Raw genomic sequence first — 20,272 nt, 5'->3', positions numbered from 1 at the left:
CTCCCCAGTAAATTTTTTTGCCGACCTTAGTCAGCCTACAAGATAGAGCTGAAAATTTTTCCCCCAGTTAACAGCAGAGAAAACAGAACCTCAGAGAAGTTAATGCTTTCCTGGTGTGGCAAGAGTTGGTTCTGTTTTCTTCCATCACCCAATGTCTCTCTCTGGGTTCCAGATTACTTTGCCTTTTCTTTCCCTTTCCTTTGGTAAATGACTGAACTCAGGATGCAGAATAGCCCATTTATTGCAAAAAGCATGCATATGATTATTTAAGAATAAGAATAAGAATAAATTCTTAAAGTCTTACCTAAATGTTAAAATCTATACAAGAACAATTGCAAATTTTGCCTCTTTTTTTCTATTGTGGATTGACTCTTTGCTATTCCTCATTGTTGTTTACAGAATGCAGATTTTTTAAAAAATAAATTGAAGTGTTTTAACTCCTTTGTAATCCTGATTAAATCTCTCCTATATAGAAAGACAATTGATTTGTATTTTCTTTAGAAAATGTACGTATATAGAGGTAAGAGGTAGCAGTGTCCCACTTTTATAAATTACCTGGAATGACAATTCAAAAATATTTTTTCCTATCTTATCTGCCTTATATAATGTTCTAAATCATTTCTATGAGTCTTTGAGAGACTTAAAAATGGGAAATGTTTCTAATTTACGTTTTTCAGTTGTCGAGCACATTGTTCACCTCAACTGTAGAGGAAACAAAAGAACAAAAGATGAATATCTCCATCTAGAGCCTGTTTAGGAAAAATGTACTTGCTCAGAAGAAGTCATTCCGTGTTCTGAGGATGGGCTGCAATGCAACAGCTCATCAGTGTGTCAGGAGGAAGCAGCAAGGACGTGATGAACGTCAGTTTGGGGTGGACACTGCGTGATCGGGTTCATATGCCCCAGGATGCTGGCTTAGTGTCTATTCACGTGTCCTAAGATTGCTGGGGCACAAAGTAATTCGATGCTTTATAGCTCAAGTGAACCTAACGGAGCTCTAACTTCTCTCCACGCCTGATACCAGCCCTGCATAAACAGCCAAGAAATAATTTGGAGTCTGTGTGTAAATTCCATCCTGAAAAATCAGCAAAGGGTGCACTGGAAAGAAAAGAAGTGGCACTTAAACTAGACTTGGTAGTTCAAGGAGACTCTCTTGGGTAAGTTGATTTATGAATTAATCATAAAAGGGTACTTTTTATTTTTAATTGATAATTTTATTTAATTTGTTAAATAAATATTTAGTATTAATTTTGAATTTTCGTTACAAATATTCACACACACCCCAATCCATCTCCCCCTGCGTTTACTCTATCAATTATTCATTCTCTGTCTACTTTTTTTATCTCTACTTTTTCCACTTCCACTGGCACCTCCCCCTTGGCTTATAACTCATTCTCAGTTCTTCCTTTACTTATGTAGTTTGTCGGTCTTTTTTGACATTTACTGCATCCTCTTCCCACAAACGCCCCCCTTGTTTCTCACGGCACTAAACTGTGGCAGGTGCTGTTAATGCTCCATCCACAGCTCTTAAGCACACGGCATGTCCACGCTTGGCAGCCCAGACTTACAACCACCAGCACACCCACTCTTCTGACCGCCAGAACCCACTCCTAATGCACACGAGATCGGCAAGCAGTGCCAGGGAATTAACCCTTGACAAATGCCCCTAAGCAATAACTAACAGCAATCGGTGTAGAAGTACTTCCGCTCCTTCACCCCTCAGGCGAGACAATCCTACCACACACGTCTACACGGGGTCTCAGGGCTCCACAGTGCCTCTAAGCTTCGGTTGCTCACAACCTTCACTGGCTTTCTTCTCTTCCTTGTTTCACCTCTTCACTCATCTACTGCTACTTCCTGGATCGTTCACCAACTAAATTCCTTGCACTCAAACCTTGTCTTTGTGTCTGCTTCTTATGGAATCCAGACAAAGACAAAATTTTGGCTTTATAATGACTTCCCTGAATTTTTCTTTTCAGTATTTTTTTTTCCTCTCACTGAAACTCCTTAACTAGTGGGCATCTCAAGATTTCATTCTCAGATAGAGCCCATCCACATTCTTATTTTCATTTACCATCTATAGGCGGGCAGTTCTCAGATCAATATATCTAGATGTGTAACTTTCAAAGATTTACTTCCCCCAAAATACTGTGAGCTCTTTAAAGACTGGGCTAGCTCTCTTTTTCTCGTGATTGAAGTATTGTTGATTTACAGTGTTGTGTCAGTCTCTGGTGTATAGCATAGTGATTCAGTTTCACATTTTTATATAATTGTTTTTCATATTCTTTTTCATTATAGGTTATTACAAGATATTGAATATAATTCCCTGTGCTCTACAGTAGGACCTTGTTGTTTATCTGTTTTATCTATAGTAGTTTGTATCTACAAATCCCAAACTCCCGATTTATCTCTCTCCCCTCTTGACCTATCTCTTTATTTCTTTATTTCCAGACTTTAAAGTAGTGTCTGACATGCCATGGATATGGAGTAAGTGGTGTTTTAGTTGATTAGAACATGAAAGTAAAGGAAAATGTCAATTTATTGCATACAGGCAAGTCCTAGAGTAATTCTGTGCCTACATAGTGAAAAAATAACGTGTATTTGGTCAATTAATACAAAAACATACTCAAATCTGTGAAGAAGGAAAGAAACCTACTTTTGTGGAGCATGATAATGTAAATAGCCAGCTAACTGAACTTCCCATATTCCGACTGAATCTACTGGCAAATTCAACAACTGGAGTGTTAAGTGCTGAAAATGAGTGTTTAATATCTATTGCTTTTGTTCTCCTTTCAGTTAATCAGCTATTCAAAAAACCATCCTGCTCAACTGAGGCCAATTTGTCTCGTTTTCAGGCTATCTGTTAACCACCAAGAACTATATTTCTTATATTTAAAATAAATGAGAGCACCAGCAAGACCTCTCCTTTCCATTTAGAAGATGGAAGGCTGCCAGACAGAGTACCCAGATCAACTGCTGACACTTAAATCGCTATTTGCTTAATGCCAATACAGTATTTCATGTGTAAGAATTAAGATTGTGAGCAATAAATTAGGCACATTTGTGCTATGACTCCTTTAAGGAATTACCCTCTAGAATAGCAGTATGTTAGTGTTCATTGCAATTTAATTCAACTGCCTCTTTCCACAGGTACAGAGGCTAAGACCCAGAGACACGAAGCAGCCTTTTCTAGACCACCACACAGGTGGAGAGCTGAGACCAAGGCATCAACCTACCATTTATGTTGACTGAAATCAAATGCACAGCCTAAAAGTTGAGAGTTATGTTTTATTCGGTGGACTTCCTGAGGACTCGAGCCCAGGACACAGCCTCTCAGATCGCTCTAAGAGACTATCCTGAAACAGCAAAGCAGGATACACGGAAGTTTTTGCAATAAAGACCAGGTAGTCAGAACATTAAAATATTAATGTTAATTAAAGAAAACCAGACATCTCAAGGAACTTAGTGCTTTTCTATGTATGGGAAGGTGCAAAGGTCTGGGCTCATTGACATCATTCCTCTGATGTGCACCTAGCTGTCTAGGGCCAGTGCCCTGTTCTTCCACATCCTGAGTTCCCTCAGGGGGCACCGCTGGGGGTGGCGGCAGAGGACGGGCTGCCTGGTGTGTCTGCGTCCTGAGTTCCCTCCACTCACTGCTGGGAGGTGGCGGTAGCAGCTCATCTGACTTGATGGCCGCAGCATCCTTTGTCACAGCAAACAGCAAACATAGCCTTGGTCTCAGATAAGCATAACCACTCACACTAAAGACCTGTTTGCTTCAGTTCCTTTTCCCCAGTACATCATGTTTGAGTTTTAGCAAAAACCTAAAGGTATGCTAAGGAACAAAACACAGAGTATGAGGAGACAAAGCAAGCATCAGAACTAGACTCAGATATGGCGGAGATTTTGGAATTGTCAGACAAAGAATTTAAAATAGCTATAACTAATAGACTAAATAGTTCTAGTAAAAAAAAAAAAAAAAGAAGACATTGTGCAAGAACAGATGAGTAATGAAAGCAGAAAGTGGAAATTTTAAGAAAGAATCAAAACGAAGTGCTAGAAGTCAAAAACACTAGCAGAAATGAAGACTGCCTTTGATGGGCTCACCAGTGGACTGAAAATCGTCAAGAAAAGAATCAGTGAGCTTGAATATATGTCAATGGAAACTTTCCAAACTGAATGAAAAAGAGAAAAAAGAATGAGAAAAATGGAACAAAGTATCCAAGAACTAGGATAATTACAAAAGATGTAATATATATGTAATGGGAGTACCACAAAGATCAGAAGAAATATTTGAAGTTATAATTGCTGAGAATTTTCCAAAATTCATTACAGACACCAAACCACAGGTTCAGAAAGTTCAGAGATCAAGCAGGATAAATACCACAAACGTCTATAATTAGCCTTATTATATTCCAACTGCAGTAAAGAAAATCTTGAAGAAAGCCAGTGGGAGCGAAAAAACATGCTTATAGAGGAACACAGATAAGAATTACAGTGGACTTCCTGTCATAGATCACGCAAGCAAGAAGAGAGTGGAGTGAAATATACAAAGTATTGAAATTAAAAAAAAAAAAAAACCTAGAATTCTGTATCCAGTGAACTATCCTTTAAAAAGTTAAGTAAAAATAACAACTTTATCAGATAAGAAAAAGAGAGAATTTGTTGCCAGTAGGCATGTCTTAACAGAAACAGTAAAAGCAGCCCTTCAGATAGAAAAAAATAAAATTATATAGTTCAGAAATGCAGATCTACATACAGAAGGGAAGAGCACTGGAGAAGGAAGGGATAGTGAAGGCAAAATAAAAATTTTATGTTGTCTTATTCTTTACTGATCTAACAGTTTGTTGAAAATAAGAGCAGCAATAATGTGCTGAGTGGTTACAGCTTATGGATAAGTGAAATGAATACAGCAATGTATTAAGACTCAAGAAGAAGGATTCAGGATGTCCCTGTTATAAGGTACCTGTGCTACCCATGAAGTGGGATAGTGTTATTTAAAAGTGGGCTTAGATTAATTGTAAATGTGTATTGCAAACTCCAGGGAAGCCACTAATCATTTTAAAAAGAAGGGCAATTGATACGTCAAGAGAAGAAAGAAAGTGGAATCATACAAATATATAAATAAAATACATACATACATACATGTAAATACATATGTATTTAAAACCAGAGAAGACAGAAAAAAGTGAATGACAAAAATATAAACAAAGAACAATGAAATCTGTTAGAAATACAGTAGATATTAATGCAACTATATCAATAATCTCTTTAAAGTTGAATAGTTTAAAGACAGGCTGTCAGAGTGGATAAAAAACAAGATCTGGCTTTATACTGTCTACAAAAAAATCCACTTTAAATCTAAAGACACAGATAGATTAAAAGTAAAGGAAGCACATTTGACTGTCCTTTATGATTGGATTACTGCATTCTGTTGATTCTTATTTTGTAGTTGGCTTTATTCCTTTGATAACTATGAAAGTTTAAAAAGCTAAAACTCTAGTCTGTTCTTAGAAACAATGATCAGTACATATATGTAAACTTAAAAATGTGCAATATACTGTATATATATATTTGCATGCAATATAATGTGTATGTGCAATTGAACTGTAATAATTCTATCCAATAAAACTGAAACAGAAAAAAAAAAAGGATGTATAAAATAAACCTTCCTAGCAATCATCAAAAGAAGCTGGAGTAGCTAAATTAATTTCAGACAAAGAAGGCTTTTGAGCAAGAAACATCATCAAGGATAAAGAAGAGCATTACATAATGGTCAAGAAGTCAATTCACCAAGAAGACTTACAATCCTTAACGTGTATGCACCTAACAACAGAGCACCAAAATACTAAAGGCAAAAACTAGTACAACTCAATGAGAAATAAATCAATCTATGATCATAGTTGGAGACAGATCCAGCAGGCAGAAAAATAGTGAAGCTAAAGTTGAACTGACCAGTATTATCAATTAATTAGATCTAATTGACATTTATAAAATACCTCATCCAACACATTCATCTCAAGCTCCCAAGGAGCACTAACCAAGATAGACCACATTCTGGGCCATAAAACGCACCTTAACAAAATTAAAATTGTAAAAATCGTAAAACCACAGTGGAATTAAACTAGGAAAGAATAATAGAAAGAGTTGGGAAAATCCTAAAATATTTGTAAATTAAACAACACATTTCTAAATAGCACATGGATCAAAGGATAGCTTGAGAAATTTTTAAGTATTTCAAACTACATGAAAATGAAAACACAACTTATCAAAACGCCTAAGTTGCTGTGAAAGTGGTACTCAGAGGGAAATGGAGAGCACTGAATGCATACATTAGAAGAAATATCTAAAATTAATCATCTAAACTTCCATCTTAGGAAATTGTAAAAAAAGAGCAAATTATATTCAAAGTAAGCAAAAGAAAAGTAACAATAAAAATAGAGCACAAATCAATGAAATTGAAATCATCATCACAAGCGTTCTTACAACAGAGGGAAAGATTTTTGAGACACACAACCGGGAGACACACAGAGGAGGAAACGCAGAGCAAAGAGATGCATCCACAAACCAAAGAATGCTAACAGTCCCCAGAGGCTGGAGGAGGTAAGAAATATATTCTCTCCTAGAGACTCCAGAGGGAATACATCCTTTCTGACATCTTGATTTTGGACTTTAGGCCTCCGGTACTATGACAGAATAAATGTCTTTTGTTTTAAGCCACAACTTTGTGTTAATTTGTTACAGCAGCCACAGGAGACTAATACAATATTCAACAGCTAATTTCTTTGGCAAAATTCCCAAAGAGAATACCATGCAGTTAGCCAAATAATAGCTAATGGCCTCAAGATACAGGAAATCTTTTAAGCTGAATTGTCAGCCTAAATGACAAATACTGGTCTGTCAGGATATTTCAGAAATCTTAAGTACTTTTCTGATAATGAGTTTTTTGGTTTTTTTTTTTTTTATTTAATGAGAAGGTTTGATAAATGTCTGGGCTTCTTTTTTAAATTTATGTTGATTATACTGAATTGGCTTTTGGAAATTTCATCTACTTGTTTGAGTCCTGTCAAACTGTACATACCATTTAGAGTAGGCTTGAGTATGAACAAAAGGAAGGCAGGTTTATGGTAGAGCTACCATAGTGTGAAAGTATTGTCAGCCAACTCAGATAAATTGACTTATGTAATCCTCTGTTTGCAGCTTTGTGTTAATATATTTGTACCTGATTCCTGACTACATATTCCCTTGTCTGGGCACTCTCTTTGGTATAGGAGAAAACAAAAAAAACTCTGTTTCCCTTTCCTTACCCAACATCGAAACTTCCACACTCAGCATTTTCACGTCATATCATTCTGTTCTTATTGAAATTTTCTCACACCTCAAGGTCTCGTTCAAAGTCACAGCTATTTTGTGAAATTCACATAGACTTCACTATCTCCTAGTTGATGTTAATGAGATCACATTTTAGAGGGGAGTTCATCCTGTCTTCAAGTATCCACTTATTTATGTTTATCTATTTATTTTTCCCACCAGGCAAGTAATTCTCAATCTGGATAAGGGGTGAGATCCTACAGAATGACATGGAAAGCCTTGTTTGTAGTTCTCTGCCTCCCCCAATCCCTGAAATTCTGATTCAGTAGATGGTTGACGGGAATGATCTCTCCAGGTAGCTCTGAAACTCCCCTCCCTTCCCACTTCCTTACTTTCAACTTTATCTGCCTAGCATCTGAACGTTTTGCCTGAATAAAAATAGGCAATAGGCATTCAATAAATGCCTGTTACAGTGAACGAATCCACACGGATGGATTTTGTACTGCACACTGATTTTTGTACCAGTAGATGCCAAGGAAATAAAATAGAAAGTCTCCGACCTTGGTGAATTTAGATTTTAAAGTGTTTTTAAGGTCATAGGTCCCTTTGGAAAGCCTATCAAAGCTACTGATGGATTCATATTTTCAGATAAACATATACCCAAGTTTGCATGTAAATTCAGGGGATTCATAGTCTTCTGAAAATTATTCTTGAACCCTCTAAGGATACAAGGACCTCAAGTTAGGAGCCCTAGGTGAAGCATAATGTAGAAGATGCATTACGTGGAGGACATTCAGCAACTATTCATTTAATTAGTTAATCCATTAACTACCTACCTGTGTATGCTACAGATGTTATATAAACATATACACTCATCTCCTGAGGTGTCTGCAGCTGTCCCTAGACTTTGAGTTGAAATCATGAAGGATACCTATATTTTCCTATGACTAGTGCCTTGGTATCTCTGCTGGTGACAAATTATAGAGTGAATATATTTAGAAAAACAACATGAAAGAAAAAAAAAATACGCAAGAAACAAGTCAGAGGTGAACTGTCATTTCTTTTGGAAAAAAAAAAGAACAACAGAATGACCACTCTTATCATCGAGAAAACATAAATCCTTAATCATTCTCCTCTCACTACCCTAAGTTCCCAAGGAAAATAAATAGACAATTGTCCAGGCAAAATTGTTTCATTTCAATCAGATATATTCCTCAAACAATATCAGACTTTCTTAGCTGGTTAGACAAGGCCTCGTAAAGCTATAAAGAAGGCTTTGGCCCAAAGTGAATGAGCCTAGAGGTGGAATCAAAGCCAGCAAGTTGGCTTTATTCGCTCCTTCCACTGAGACCACACCCAATTCTCAATTCTCTGATCTGCACTTAACATCTCAATGCTGGGGAAAACAAAGTCCAGGGTAAAGAATGGAAGAATGAGGGGTCTTACCTGAAGACCTGACCTGTAGGACTAGGCTACTTTCATGCCTCCTCTCCTTGGGAGGGGCTATGATTCTCACTGGCTCATCCTTCTAAACTAAAAATTACCCTGCAGTCTTTTATTATCCGTTTGTAAGGAAGAGAGAGAAGACATCATAGAGATGAACCCCAAAGGGTTCCAAAGAGGGACACTCAACCTTAGGACTCAGATCACTAACCCCTCCCTTCATCACATGACTAACTTTAGCACAGCCCAGTGGTCTGGTAATGATCCTTAAACTTGAACTCAGGAAAAAAGACCAGAGACGAAACTTGAACCTAATGACTGCCAGTCTACCCAGTACACCTGGTTCATAATAGCTGAAACTGAAATCCAGATATCTGGATAATCAGCCAGCACTATCTCTATCCCACTGTAAACTTTAGTCTTTATGATTACAAGATATGAGGTGCATTATCATTGTTGGAATAATAACCATTTCTGAAAAAAAAAACAACTTTATCTTCGGTTGGGTATTGCTTAGCACGGCAACTCATTCCTTTGTGTCCCAGATCTTCGTTTTTCACCTTGAAGCAGCACTTACTTAATCTTGTATTTTCCCACCAATTAGAGTTAAACTTCCACAGGGCAGCATGTACATCTGATTCATCTTAGAACATCTAGCACAGTCTTTTGCACATACTAGGAACTGAGTAAAAGACTGTTAAATTGGAATGAGCACACACGAGTAGGAAACCTTAACAAAAACAAAATATTTTCCCCAGCATTTCACAAGCCCAATTAATTGGTTTAACTGATTTATGTTCCAATGAGTAAGACAATGTATCTATATATCTTAAGCCATACACTGGTTGAAAAACGTCTTCCCAAAGCAGCTAAAACATTACAGACTATACATTGCTCAAATATCAAATATTTGACATCCAGATTTTAGACTAACTTTTTCTATTTCCCTTAAGAACATTGGGTGACATATACATTCTCAATGTCAGTAGGAAAAACGGAGACAACAGACAACCACCACCAACAAAAGCCAGCCTCTGATCCTGCGAAGAACGTCTCAGCCAGAACACAGAGGTCTTCATCATCTCTGGGCACCAGTTCACTTTCTAACACGTGCAGGCCCTCGGCAAAAATATCAAACAAGACAAAAGTGCAGAAAGGAAAAGTGAGTTGCCTCCCCCTCACTTGACTTCTCAGTTCTGTAACAACAGTTCCCGTAGGAAAACACACATAAAGCTGTTTGTTGTAACCTTTCCTGATCCTCCTGCAGAAGTTATTCGAATCTAGAACACAAAAAACAGCCTGGGAGGGAAGCCTGACACTTCTGCCCCAGCCTCAGTCAGAGGCAAGATTTACCGAGGAGCCTCTAGACGCTTTTTGCCATCATCTCACATGTAAGTCAAGGGTCAGCCATGGCCAGCCCTTCAACATTAACAAATCACTATTATGGCTATCATAAATCAGTCATCGTGCTGAGGGGAATTCCATCTGTCATTATACAAATATCTATTGAGTTCCTTTCTATATTCACGGAATAAAACTAGACTTTACATGTACAAAAATGAAACAAAGGATAAACTGACTCAAGAAAGATTTCTGTTTCTGAACAATCTACCTCCCAGATGCGAGTGTGTCTGTCTGTTTGGAACCCCCTTAACTCCCACCTTTGCTAACCTCCGTAAAAATGATTCCTTACCAGCCTTGATAGCTGATACGTGTCAAATGCCCGTGCCTGCCTGGACAACTTCTGTAAAGCAATTTGAATGTCCAGACTACATGACTGATGCTCTTTCTTGTAAACGCAATGGTTTATTGAAAAGATGAATGACTAGGTTGTCAGCAGAGGTTGTACCACGCTGTCTTCACAACAGCCCGGCAGGCTGTCTGCCCTATCCCAGGAGGAGATGTTTGCCCAGTCCCAAGTTTTCTACTTAGGAATTCTAAGGGTTTGGCAGAAATTATGGGTGTCTTCCCGCCAGCTGACCACAAGGGAAAGACTGCTACAATCACTGCACGTGGCCCATGGGATATTTTCTTTGACAGTTGATTTTATTGTTTTATTGCAACATGTATCTGAATGAGCTTGGTTTCCCCACTCAGACCTTTTAGCTCACTCCAGCCTTGACATACACAAAATCTGGCTTTAGCAATGGCTGTAAATGCTTCCTCTGCTTTCTTTCCTGGGTATCCAAACGAGGTAACGTGGCACATTTGCTGAGCTACTTAAATATTTTCCTACACGGTGACTAAGTGCTACTGACCATTTTAAAGCCACTCCAGTGCCCATAGAGGGCTGTCGTACAAATCAGTATTGCTGATCTCACAAGATTGCCGGACACGCTGTGGATTCACCGCAGCAAACATCTGCTGAATGGAGAGAAAAGCAACTGCATCCTCTGGAATCAGGAAGTCTTTTACATCTTCTTTTTTTTTTTTACTTCTCTTCTGCCCCAATTTAAAATGTAAATGACCAGAAGTCAGAATGCAGACACTTGTCACCAGATGCCACCTGCCACGTTCCAAGGGCCCATCTGCTCCATTTGATACCCTGACCAGCTACAACACACAAATTCTTACCCAGGAGTCACTTTTGAGTTGATCTGAGTTATCTCCAATTTGCTAAGTCAGCTTTCCCAGGTAGTCACCCTTGTGAATGTACCAGTAATTGATATGTAATAGTCACTTCCCTCCCTTCCAGGACTGACATACAGACTTTCATTCCATTGTCATTAGACTAAGACCTACCTATCCAATTTCAAATATCATCAGCGTGTGGTGTCATCTTGGAAACCAGAGCAAAATGGGGGAAGGAAACATGTAGACATCTGTACATTCGATGCCAGCCAGGCAGAATCCTTCAGCAAGCTTTGCAGCCCAAGGAAAGACAAACACTATCAGCAGAATGAGAGGGGCCAAAAAAACAAAACAAAACAAAAAAACCCTTCATTAGTTACCTGATTTGATGAACTGGACTTGAGATAAGCTGCCTAATCTGGTCCCTATGAAATCTGTTTCTCATCTCTCATTGTATTCATACACCATCTTCCAGTTTGGCTAATGCAAATACCAAGATACCCTGTGCTCAGGATGCCGGTGGGTGAGAGAAGATTCAGGCTTCTGGGACCTGAGAATTCCAATTGGTATTGAAACTTCTCTTGGTTTTGTTCCCTCCAAACATTATCAATGCCCTTCCTGACATCCCACCAATTTCAGGCATGAATGAGCTATTCTCTGTCTCTGGGGCATATAAGAAAAATATTGGGGAAAGCTATGCTGTTTAATAATAAATTCAATGCTTCTACCCTCATTGTATCAGAGAATTTTTTAAATGTTAAAACACTTCATAAAATTAAGAGTGTGTTTTTTGAGAAGCTCTCAATTTTTCCTCCATTCTGTGTTTGGGAGCCTCTGGTTCTATCTAATTAGATCATTTGGAACCACCACAGAGCCTTATCCTTGACTGATCACCCTTTATTCTTTATCCACTGACAGATTAACCTTTACTTGAGAAACATCGGCATTAACATCAAGATCCATAATTAAGCTGATGATAAAAACCTTCTCTTCAGATCTTCAGATCACTTCCACTTGGTCTGTACAAATACAGCCAAGACATTTTAGTTTTCATCTTCACCTTGTCCTTTGACTTTGACCAGACCTTACCATCTTTTAAACAGCCGTCCAATGCTCCCTCCTGCCCCCTTTACACGTGTGTGAGCTACAGTAAAGGTGAAAAAAAATGGCATGTCTTAGGGATAAGCAAAAGGGAATTCTTTCATTCACTAAACTTGCTTTGTAGCCTTCTTCCTCCCCAGCCATGGCTGGGAATATCAGCTAGGACTCTGGGCTTTTATTCTTTTTTTTTAAGTAAAGCATATATGTAAGAACTAGATTAATTATAATTCTTGGTTCATGACCCATTATTGCTTCATGTATGTGCTTTTTTATTGTGTTACATTACATGTTACATGTAGTCATTTATATTAATAAGATAATAAACTTTCACAATCTGTATTAGGGAGGAACAATTCTGATTCCATGTTATATCGTTCTTTTAGCTCTAACCCTGTGCTCTGTCTCCTGTGCTGAGTCATGCTGGTTCTGCACTTTTTGTAAAAGAACATTGCCTATAACCTGAAATATACAGGATAGCCCACGCTCAGGCTCTGACCTTTCAGGGTATAACCCTTCTCTATTACTAGCACTTTCGTCCCTGAAGCAGATCTCAGATAGAAATCCAAAGATGGTTCCTTCTAATTCAACTCCCACATCACATCCAATACCATTCCTGCCCATTCTATCTTCTCAACTGCTCTCTTTGTTCTTCTCTCTTCATTCCTTCTATCTCTTTATCCACTGTCTTCTCACCTGTTTCCCACCTTGTTTCGTAGACTGATGTCTGTCTTTTATTCTATGGATCAGTCAATTTTTATCAACACACATCTGATCTTGTTACCTCTTTAGATGCTCCAGATTGGGTACATGCCAAGGTACACAAGGTCCTTAATTATTTCCCTCCCAACCTATCACTACATGCTGATCACTCAGCACAACCTCCATAAACCCCATACAGTTTTTATGATGCATTATCATTCTGTTGCATTTTCTGGAATGACCACCTCACCTGTCCTTCAAACAGGTTCTTAGTTTGTGTTCTCTCAGAAGCAGGATCTCAGAAGAGAATTTTTGTTGTAATAAAATACTATAAAAGTCTTTGAAGTGGGAAAAATCCAAAAAGACCATTAGGTGCCCTGTCTAGCATACTCTCCTGGGTTATCGCCAACTTTCATCATTTTTGAGCTGTCAGTTGTAGAAAACTGTTAGTTGTACAAATGATTCTTGTCCACACATGCACAGATTGTGTCCAGTGGAATGTAATTGATTACTGTCCTGTAGATATTGACCAGTTCTGCCAGTTTTGCATCTACTTACATATTTATTTCCCAGCATTCCTTATCTGGCATCTATATGTAATAATCATACTGAATAGGACTGTCCTATTTAGCAAATCAAAATAACAAGATATCCAGTTGTATTTAAATTTCAAATAAACAATTATCTTAAGCATGAGCATGGTCCCATGCAGTATTTGGGATATACTTACACTGAGAAATTATAAGTTGTTGATCTGAAATTCAAACTCAACTGAGCATCCTGTATTTTATCTGGCAATTCTACTTTTGCTTCAGTTGTGACATCTTACCAGCTCCTGCATTCCCCTCATTAATTAATAAATTAAATAGACTCTTTGCTATGTCATCATTTTACAGTTGTATGAGAGCCTTGGTTTTACTTAAAAAAAAAAAAAAATCATCCCACAACAGCATGCAAGTGGTTTATTTGGGAAGTAGGAAAATAGGGGAAGTGAAACAGGAAAGGGAAGTCAGCTAATAAATGGACATTATAAAGCCAGCTATGGCTGTGGGTGAGAAGTCTACTCTGCCTAGGGAACCCCAATCAGTGTGGTAGACATTCCTCAGGATCATCTCACCCATGGGTATAGGAAGTGTGTTTATCTGTCAACTCCTGTACTTCCCTCACCATCCCAGACTTCTTATCTATGATTGAAGGCTGCTTGGGAGAGTGTGTTAACTCCCAGCATGTCCAGTCTGTCATGCATGTGGCCAAAGAGCCAGCTCTAATGACATCTGAGCTGGTATGCACTGATGTTGTAAAGACAAAAAAATATATATATAGACAGGCTACCAGCAGCTTCAGCTGCACTGGCCAAGTGCACACATCCCTCAAGATAACCACAAATGCCACTTTCCCTATGACATCTTTGTTAGTTTCCAAGAGTGATTAACCATCCTTGCCTTAGTGACCTCCTCATGCTTCATAAATACGTCTGTAATGGGAGCTTTGACAGACACTGCACTTACAAGTGTGTCTCCTCCAAATAGATTACAAACTTCTGGAGGACAGAGATTAAGTCTTATTGGTATTTATAACCCCAATTCCTGGTTAAATAATTAGAAAGTTTTATTGAATGAATGATTAAGCAAGTGAGTGAATGAATTTATAGCAATTTGGGGTAAGAGGAAATTGGAGAAAGCTTTGGCACAGAATTATGTCTCAGCAGGGTCTTGAAGGATAATAAAGAGTCTACGAAGATAGAGAAGTTACTTCAAGCAAGGAAATCATTAGAAGCAAATGAATGAAGAGAAAGGATTTATATTCAGGAAGATGTTGTTTGCGCTTTTCAATAGCAACCATTTATCTTTTCCTATATACATTGAGTGCTTTTCTGCTCTTGTTCCTGAAGCCTTTTAAAAATCCACCCTCCAGGAAGGTCTTTTTAAAACATGACAGAGCTATACTTTGAGAATCCTTCCCACAGCTTCTGCCAAAGTGAATATAACCCAAAAGCACCAGTAAATGTTTCATCTGAAGCAATTCAGTATTGAAAGGGACTAACACTGCTGTCATTTCCCTCCAAAGAGGTCACTATTGCATTGTATCTTCTATGCAATTAAAATTTTTACACCACCTTCAAGATTGGTGTTATATACAAACTAAATAATTAAAGTCATTCTCTTCTGAATCCCCTACTAGGAAAGTCTCAAAAAAAATCCTCCCTTTTATCCTGGTATAATATGAGAGTTCCCAGCGTATTAAATGACTTGTCTTGTCAACCTAATAATGAAAGTGTGAATACCTCTGTCGTTCATTCCCGGGGTTCACAGAATTTTTTTTTTTAACTTTAAAAGATGGAAGATGAAAAATAAACAGAGCTGTGCAGGCTGGCCAATTAAGAACTATAGGAATCTGTGAGCTATCTGGATAAGCACAACTAAGGTGATTAATAGTTGATTAAGGTCACTGAAAACAAATACTTTGGCATCAATCAGGAAATGTTAACTGGGAACTTAAGATTTATGAAATAGCTCTAATTACATAAAGGAAGGCCAATGCCCACTCTAGGAAGCAATGGGGAATGTGGAAGGCATTCTGGGCTTCATCAGGAAGCATACCAGGTCTTTTGATAATCAGGTTTGACCAATGGGAGAAGACTGGAAGCCAAGACTGTGTGGCTGAAGCTTATGAACAAAAACACAGTCAACAAATGGTCCTTGATGGGCTAATCATGAGTTTAATAAACTTAATACAGGAATGTGGAAAACCCAGTCTTGATCTGGGGGAAGCATCCATGTCTAACACAGAGGAATTGTTTGAGCATTCATGTGTTTGCTGGTTGTGGTCAAGTTCTGATGAGGAAACCGACTGTGAATCTGCTAGATTCATTTATTCTGTAGCTTGTCACCTGCCAGTAGACATTGCCCAAACTTTACATCTAAGGGATGAGCATTACGAGAGTTCATGGCAGGATTATTTTAGGGTTTTGGCTGGAGACAGACTTGACCTGGGATATCTGATCCATTTTCTCCTCTTGTTATTCTCTGTGAACTTCAATTTGCTTATCAATAAAGTGGAAATTTCAATAGATTATAATAATCTATAGGATTATTTGAGTATTAAATCATCCCAGTATGAAAATCCCTTAGCTCAGTGTCTGGAAAACTGTAAGTGCTTAATAATGTATTTTTTTCTCCCTGCTTCTCTAAATCCCAGAAAGTTAAGATAGATGAAAAATGATTTTGATTTGGCCAAAAAAGGTGAATTTTGTAATCTATGGCTGTCTGAAGTTTTCTGTGCGAGCAGACTGTAATAGTCCTCTAACCTTTAACAGCAGGACTAATGTTACACTTGATCTACAGATAGAGGTTAGAAATACCAAATGCATTGCCTTCTTTAACCAGAATTAAATTATAAACTGGAGCTGAGATTGCTAAAAGAAAAAAAAAAAAGAGAGAGACCTCTTGGAAGGTGAAAGATGTTTGAATTACTGATCTCTGTATACAAATTTGAACACATACGAGTAAAATAATACTAAAGGGCAATAAACAAGAAAAAAAATGTCCTTGTTTCACTCTTCTTACTTGGCAAAATAAGTTGGACTCAGATGTAGGTAAATTACATTAATTTTTTACCTGTGTTTTGGTAAACAGACTCAAAATAAAATACTCTCCAAGTGATGGTTCAAGAAAATCTATACAGAGATCCTTGCTGAAACATTATGAATTGGGGGATAAAGAGTTCAGCTCCAAATAGTGGAGGATGCCTTGTCCAGGAACTGAGAGATGGTTCTGGCTAACTGTGAGTGAATTAGATCAATGAAATGATCAGCATCATTAGCACTGGGACAACAGCATCAACATTTCAGAAGACACTACTCAGCCCACATTCTATTTCTGGACTTTCCCTTCCCACAAAAGTTCTCCTAAGGTGAGCTTTTTACTTCCAGTCCTTCATTGACTAAACAAATGTAATTTCCTGGGTCAGATGTGGCATGCTTTACAGATAGTGATGTTGCTCTGGGAAAGCTGATAACTGATTGAATCATAGCAGTATCCAAAACAATAGAAATAAACTGACCATTCGAAGAAAAGTTTAATTAATAACACTAAAACTAAAAATGGTTACTATTTTTGGCACCTACTGTGAGCAGGCACCATATTAAAAATTTTAAGATCTTATTTATAATCCTCCCACAGAAAGTATTATTACTCGTAAATTATAGAAGATAAAGATTAGTAAATGGTTTATTACTCTGTTAAAAATGGTTCGGTTGGATTTCCAGTTTTGCCTGCAGTATGAAAAGAGCTTTCAATTTATCAATCCCCTGCTTACAGTAAGGAAAAGCTGAACAAACTGAAATTTAATGAATTTCCTTGGAACCATTAAAAAACTGAGATCAAAGGGCAAATAAATCTCCATCCCTAAATCTGGCGGCAGGCAAACACAGAGAATCACAGAGGAAATGTATATACCTGGATCAGAAGTCCCCGAAACCATAAATTGGTAGGAACACATTAATGGTCATTTTAATGACTTGCTGGAGTCTAAGAATGGGTTAACCTGAAAAGCAGAAATTTCTGAAGACCACAGTCTTAGTGGGGCCTCCATAACTTCATGGGCTTTACCACTAAGAATCCCACGAGGTGGTCACTGCTAAGAGCCAAGAAATATCCCTTAAAGGCCCTGGCGAATCAGGGGAAATGTAAACACTGGGAAGTCTACATACGGAGGATTCTCCATGACAAAGCCTTAATCTCCAAGGAAAATGGCTTTACCAGAACCTTATCCTACTTGGGGAAGGGCGTTTACCTATGACCAAACCCCTCTAGCCTTCCTGTCTCATCTGAGTGGAAAAGGGGAGCCAGGAAACATTTATGAAGATCACAGCTCAGGGATTCAGAGTCACTAAAACAGTGAGATTTAATCCTAAGGTTACAGAATACTTTTTTTCTCCCACACTTTAGCACCACTCTAATGGTTCCAGTACAGTAACAGTGGATCATAGCAAAAAGAGGTAAAAGATGCATACTCTACCTGAGAAGAGGTTCTTAGGGAAGCCAGAAATTAATACGACAGACAAAAACAGGGACAATAGAGGAATTTGAAGCCTCTGGCACCTATAGCTACAACATTAAAAACAGCCCAACTTTAAGACAGACTAACAAAACCTCACATGAAAGATCTATTTACCTTAGTTCCTATTGAGCAATAAAACATGTCTGACTTTCAACCAAAAAATTACAAGGCATACTAAAAGACAAGAAAAAGCACAACCTGAAGAAACAAAGCAAGTATAAAAGCCAGACTGAGATGACACAAATTTTGAAATCATGAGATAGAAAATTTTAAATTAACTGTAATTATTAGAGTAAGGATTCTAGCAAAAACAAAATAGACAGCATGAAGGAATTGGTGGGTATGTAAACAGAGAGATAGATACTCTAAGAAAGAATTAAAAGAAAATGTTAGAAATGAAAAACTCTGTAACAGAAATGAAGAATGCCTTTGATGGGCCCTTCAATAGACTGGATAGGACCAAGGAAAGAATCAGTGAACTTAACATAGGTTAATGGAAACTTCCCAAACTGAAATACAAAAAGAAAAAAGAATAGAAAACATTTTTTAAAGAAATGTGGGACAATTTCAAAAGGTATAACACACTTTGATATACCAGAAGGAACAGTAATATTTAAATGACTAATTATAAAGGATTTTCCCAAATTAATGACAGACATCAAACCAAAGGTTCAAAAGTCTCCAAGAACGTCAAACTAAATAAATAACAAAAAATCTACACCAAAGCATAGCATATTCAAACTGCAAAAAGAAAGAAAGAGAAAGAAAGAAAGAAAGAAAGAAAGAAAGAAAGAAAGAAAGAAAGAAAGAAAGAAAAGATCAAAGACAGACAAAAATCTTGGAAAGAGCCAGAGATAGGAGAAACACCACAACACTAGAGGAATGAGAACCAGAATTTCAATGGATTTATCACGCAAACAAGAAGAAAGTGGAATAAAATATTTAAAGTGCTGAAAGACTAAAACCACCATTCTAGAATTTTATATTCAGTGAAATTATCCTTCAAAAATGAAGGAGAAATAAATTTCTCAAGCAAACAAAAACTAAGGGAATTCACCATCAACAAATGGGCCCTGCAAGTTGTGTTAAAATAAGATCTTCAGGGAAAAGGAAAATTATACAGGGCAGAACACAAATCTACATAAAAAAGCAAAGAACTTCAGAGAAAAGAATTTAAATGTGGATAAAGCATTTTTTAATTGTCTTATTCTTAAGTGATCAAAAGATAACTGTTTAGAGTAATAATAATAACAATGTTTTGGGTGATTACAGCATATGGGTATGTGAAATGAATGACAACAATGTAATAAGGAACTGGAGGGAAGAATTGGGAATTCTCTGCAGGCACCTGTACTACTAATGAAACAGTGGATTGAAAATGGATTTAGAGTCATTGTAAATGTATATTTCAAACTCTAGGACAACTACTAAAATAGTTTTTGAAAGAATTGCCATTGATAAGCTAAGAGAGGAGATAAGACAGAATTGTATAAAATCTTCAATTAAAACTCAAGAAGACAGAAAAAGAGGTGGAGGAGAAACAAAGGACAAATGCAACATTTAAAAACAGGTTACAAACATACTAAATGTCAATGTGACCACATCAATAATCATTTTAAAGATGGGTGATCTTAGTGAACCAATTAAAAGAAATTGTCAAAGTGGATAAGCATGAGTCAGTCACCTCGGGTAGATACAACCTCTTATTCCAAATGCGTGTACTGAAGTGGGAGATCAATTTTAATGGGTTGGACTTTCACTTTTAAAAAACACTTAGGTAGAGATGTCATTTTCACAAACTTAGAGTATATTTATTTTAAATATTTTTAACATGTGACCCTAGAGGAGGTAGAAGCATTTGGGGCAAATGAAACAGAATGTGCCAAGACTGGAGGTTAAATGTGAGCTTGGCTGTTGGAAAATCTAAAGGAATCCAGCAGGTGAGAAGATTGAGTTTCTCGGGAGGTGCAGTTGAGAGGGGGATCTGGAGAACTAAGCAAAATCACGGATTTTACAGATGGAGCCTCACCCTGTGAAAAGCCAACTGACCTTCACACATAAATCAGAAGGAAGCCATTGCCAAGTT

The sequence above is a fragment of the Camelus dromedarius genome, chromosome 33 (assembly GCF_036321535.1).
Source record: "Camelus dromedarius isolate mCamDro1 chromosome 33, mCamDro1.pat, whole genome shotgun sequence".
Taxonomy (NCBI): Eukaryota; Metazoa; Chordata; class Mammalia; order Artiodactyla; family Camelidae; genus Camelus; species Camelus dromedarius.
This window is presented reverse-complemented; position numbering follows the sequence as displayed.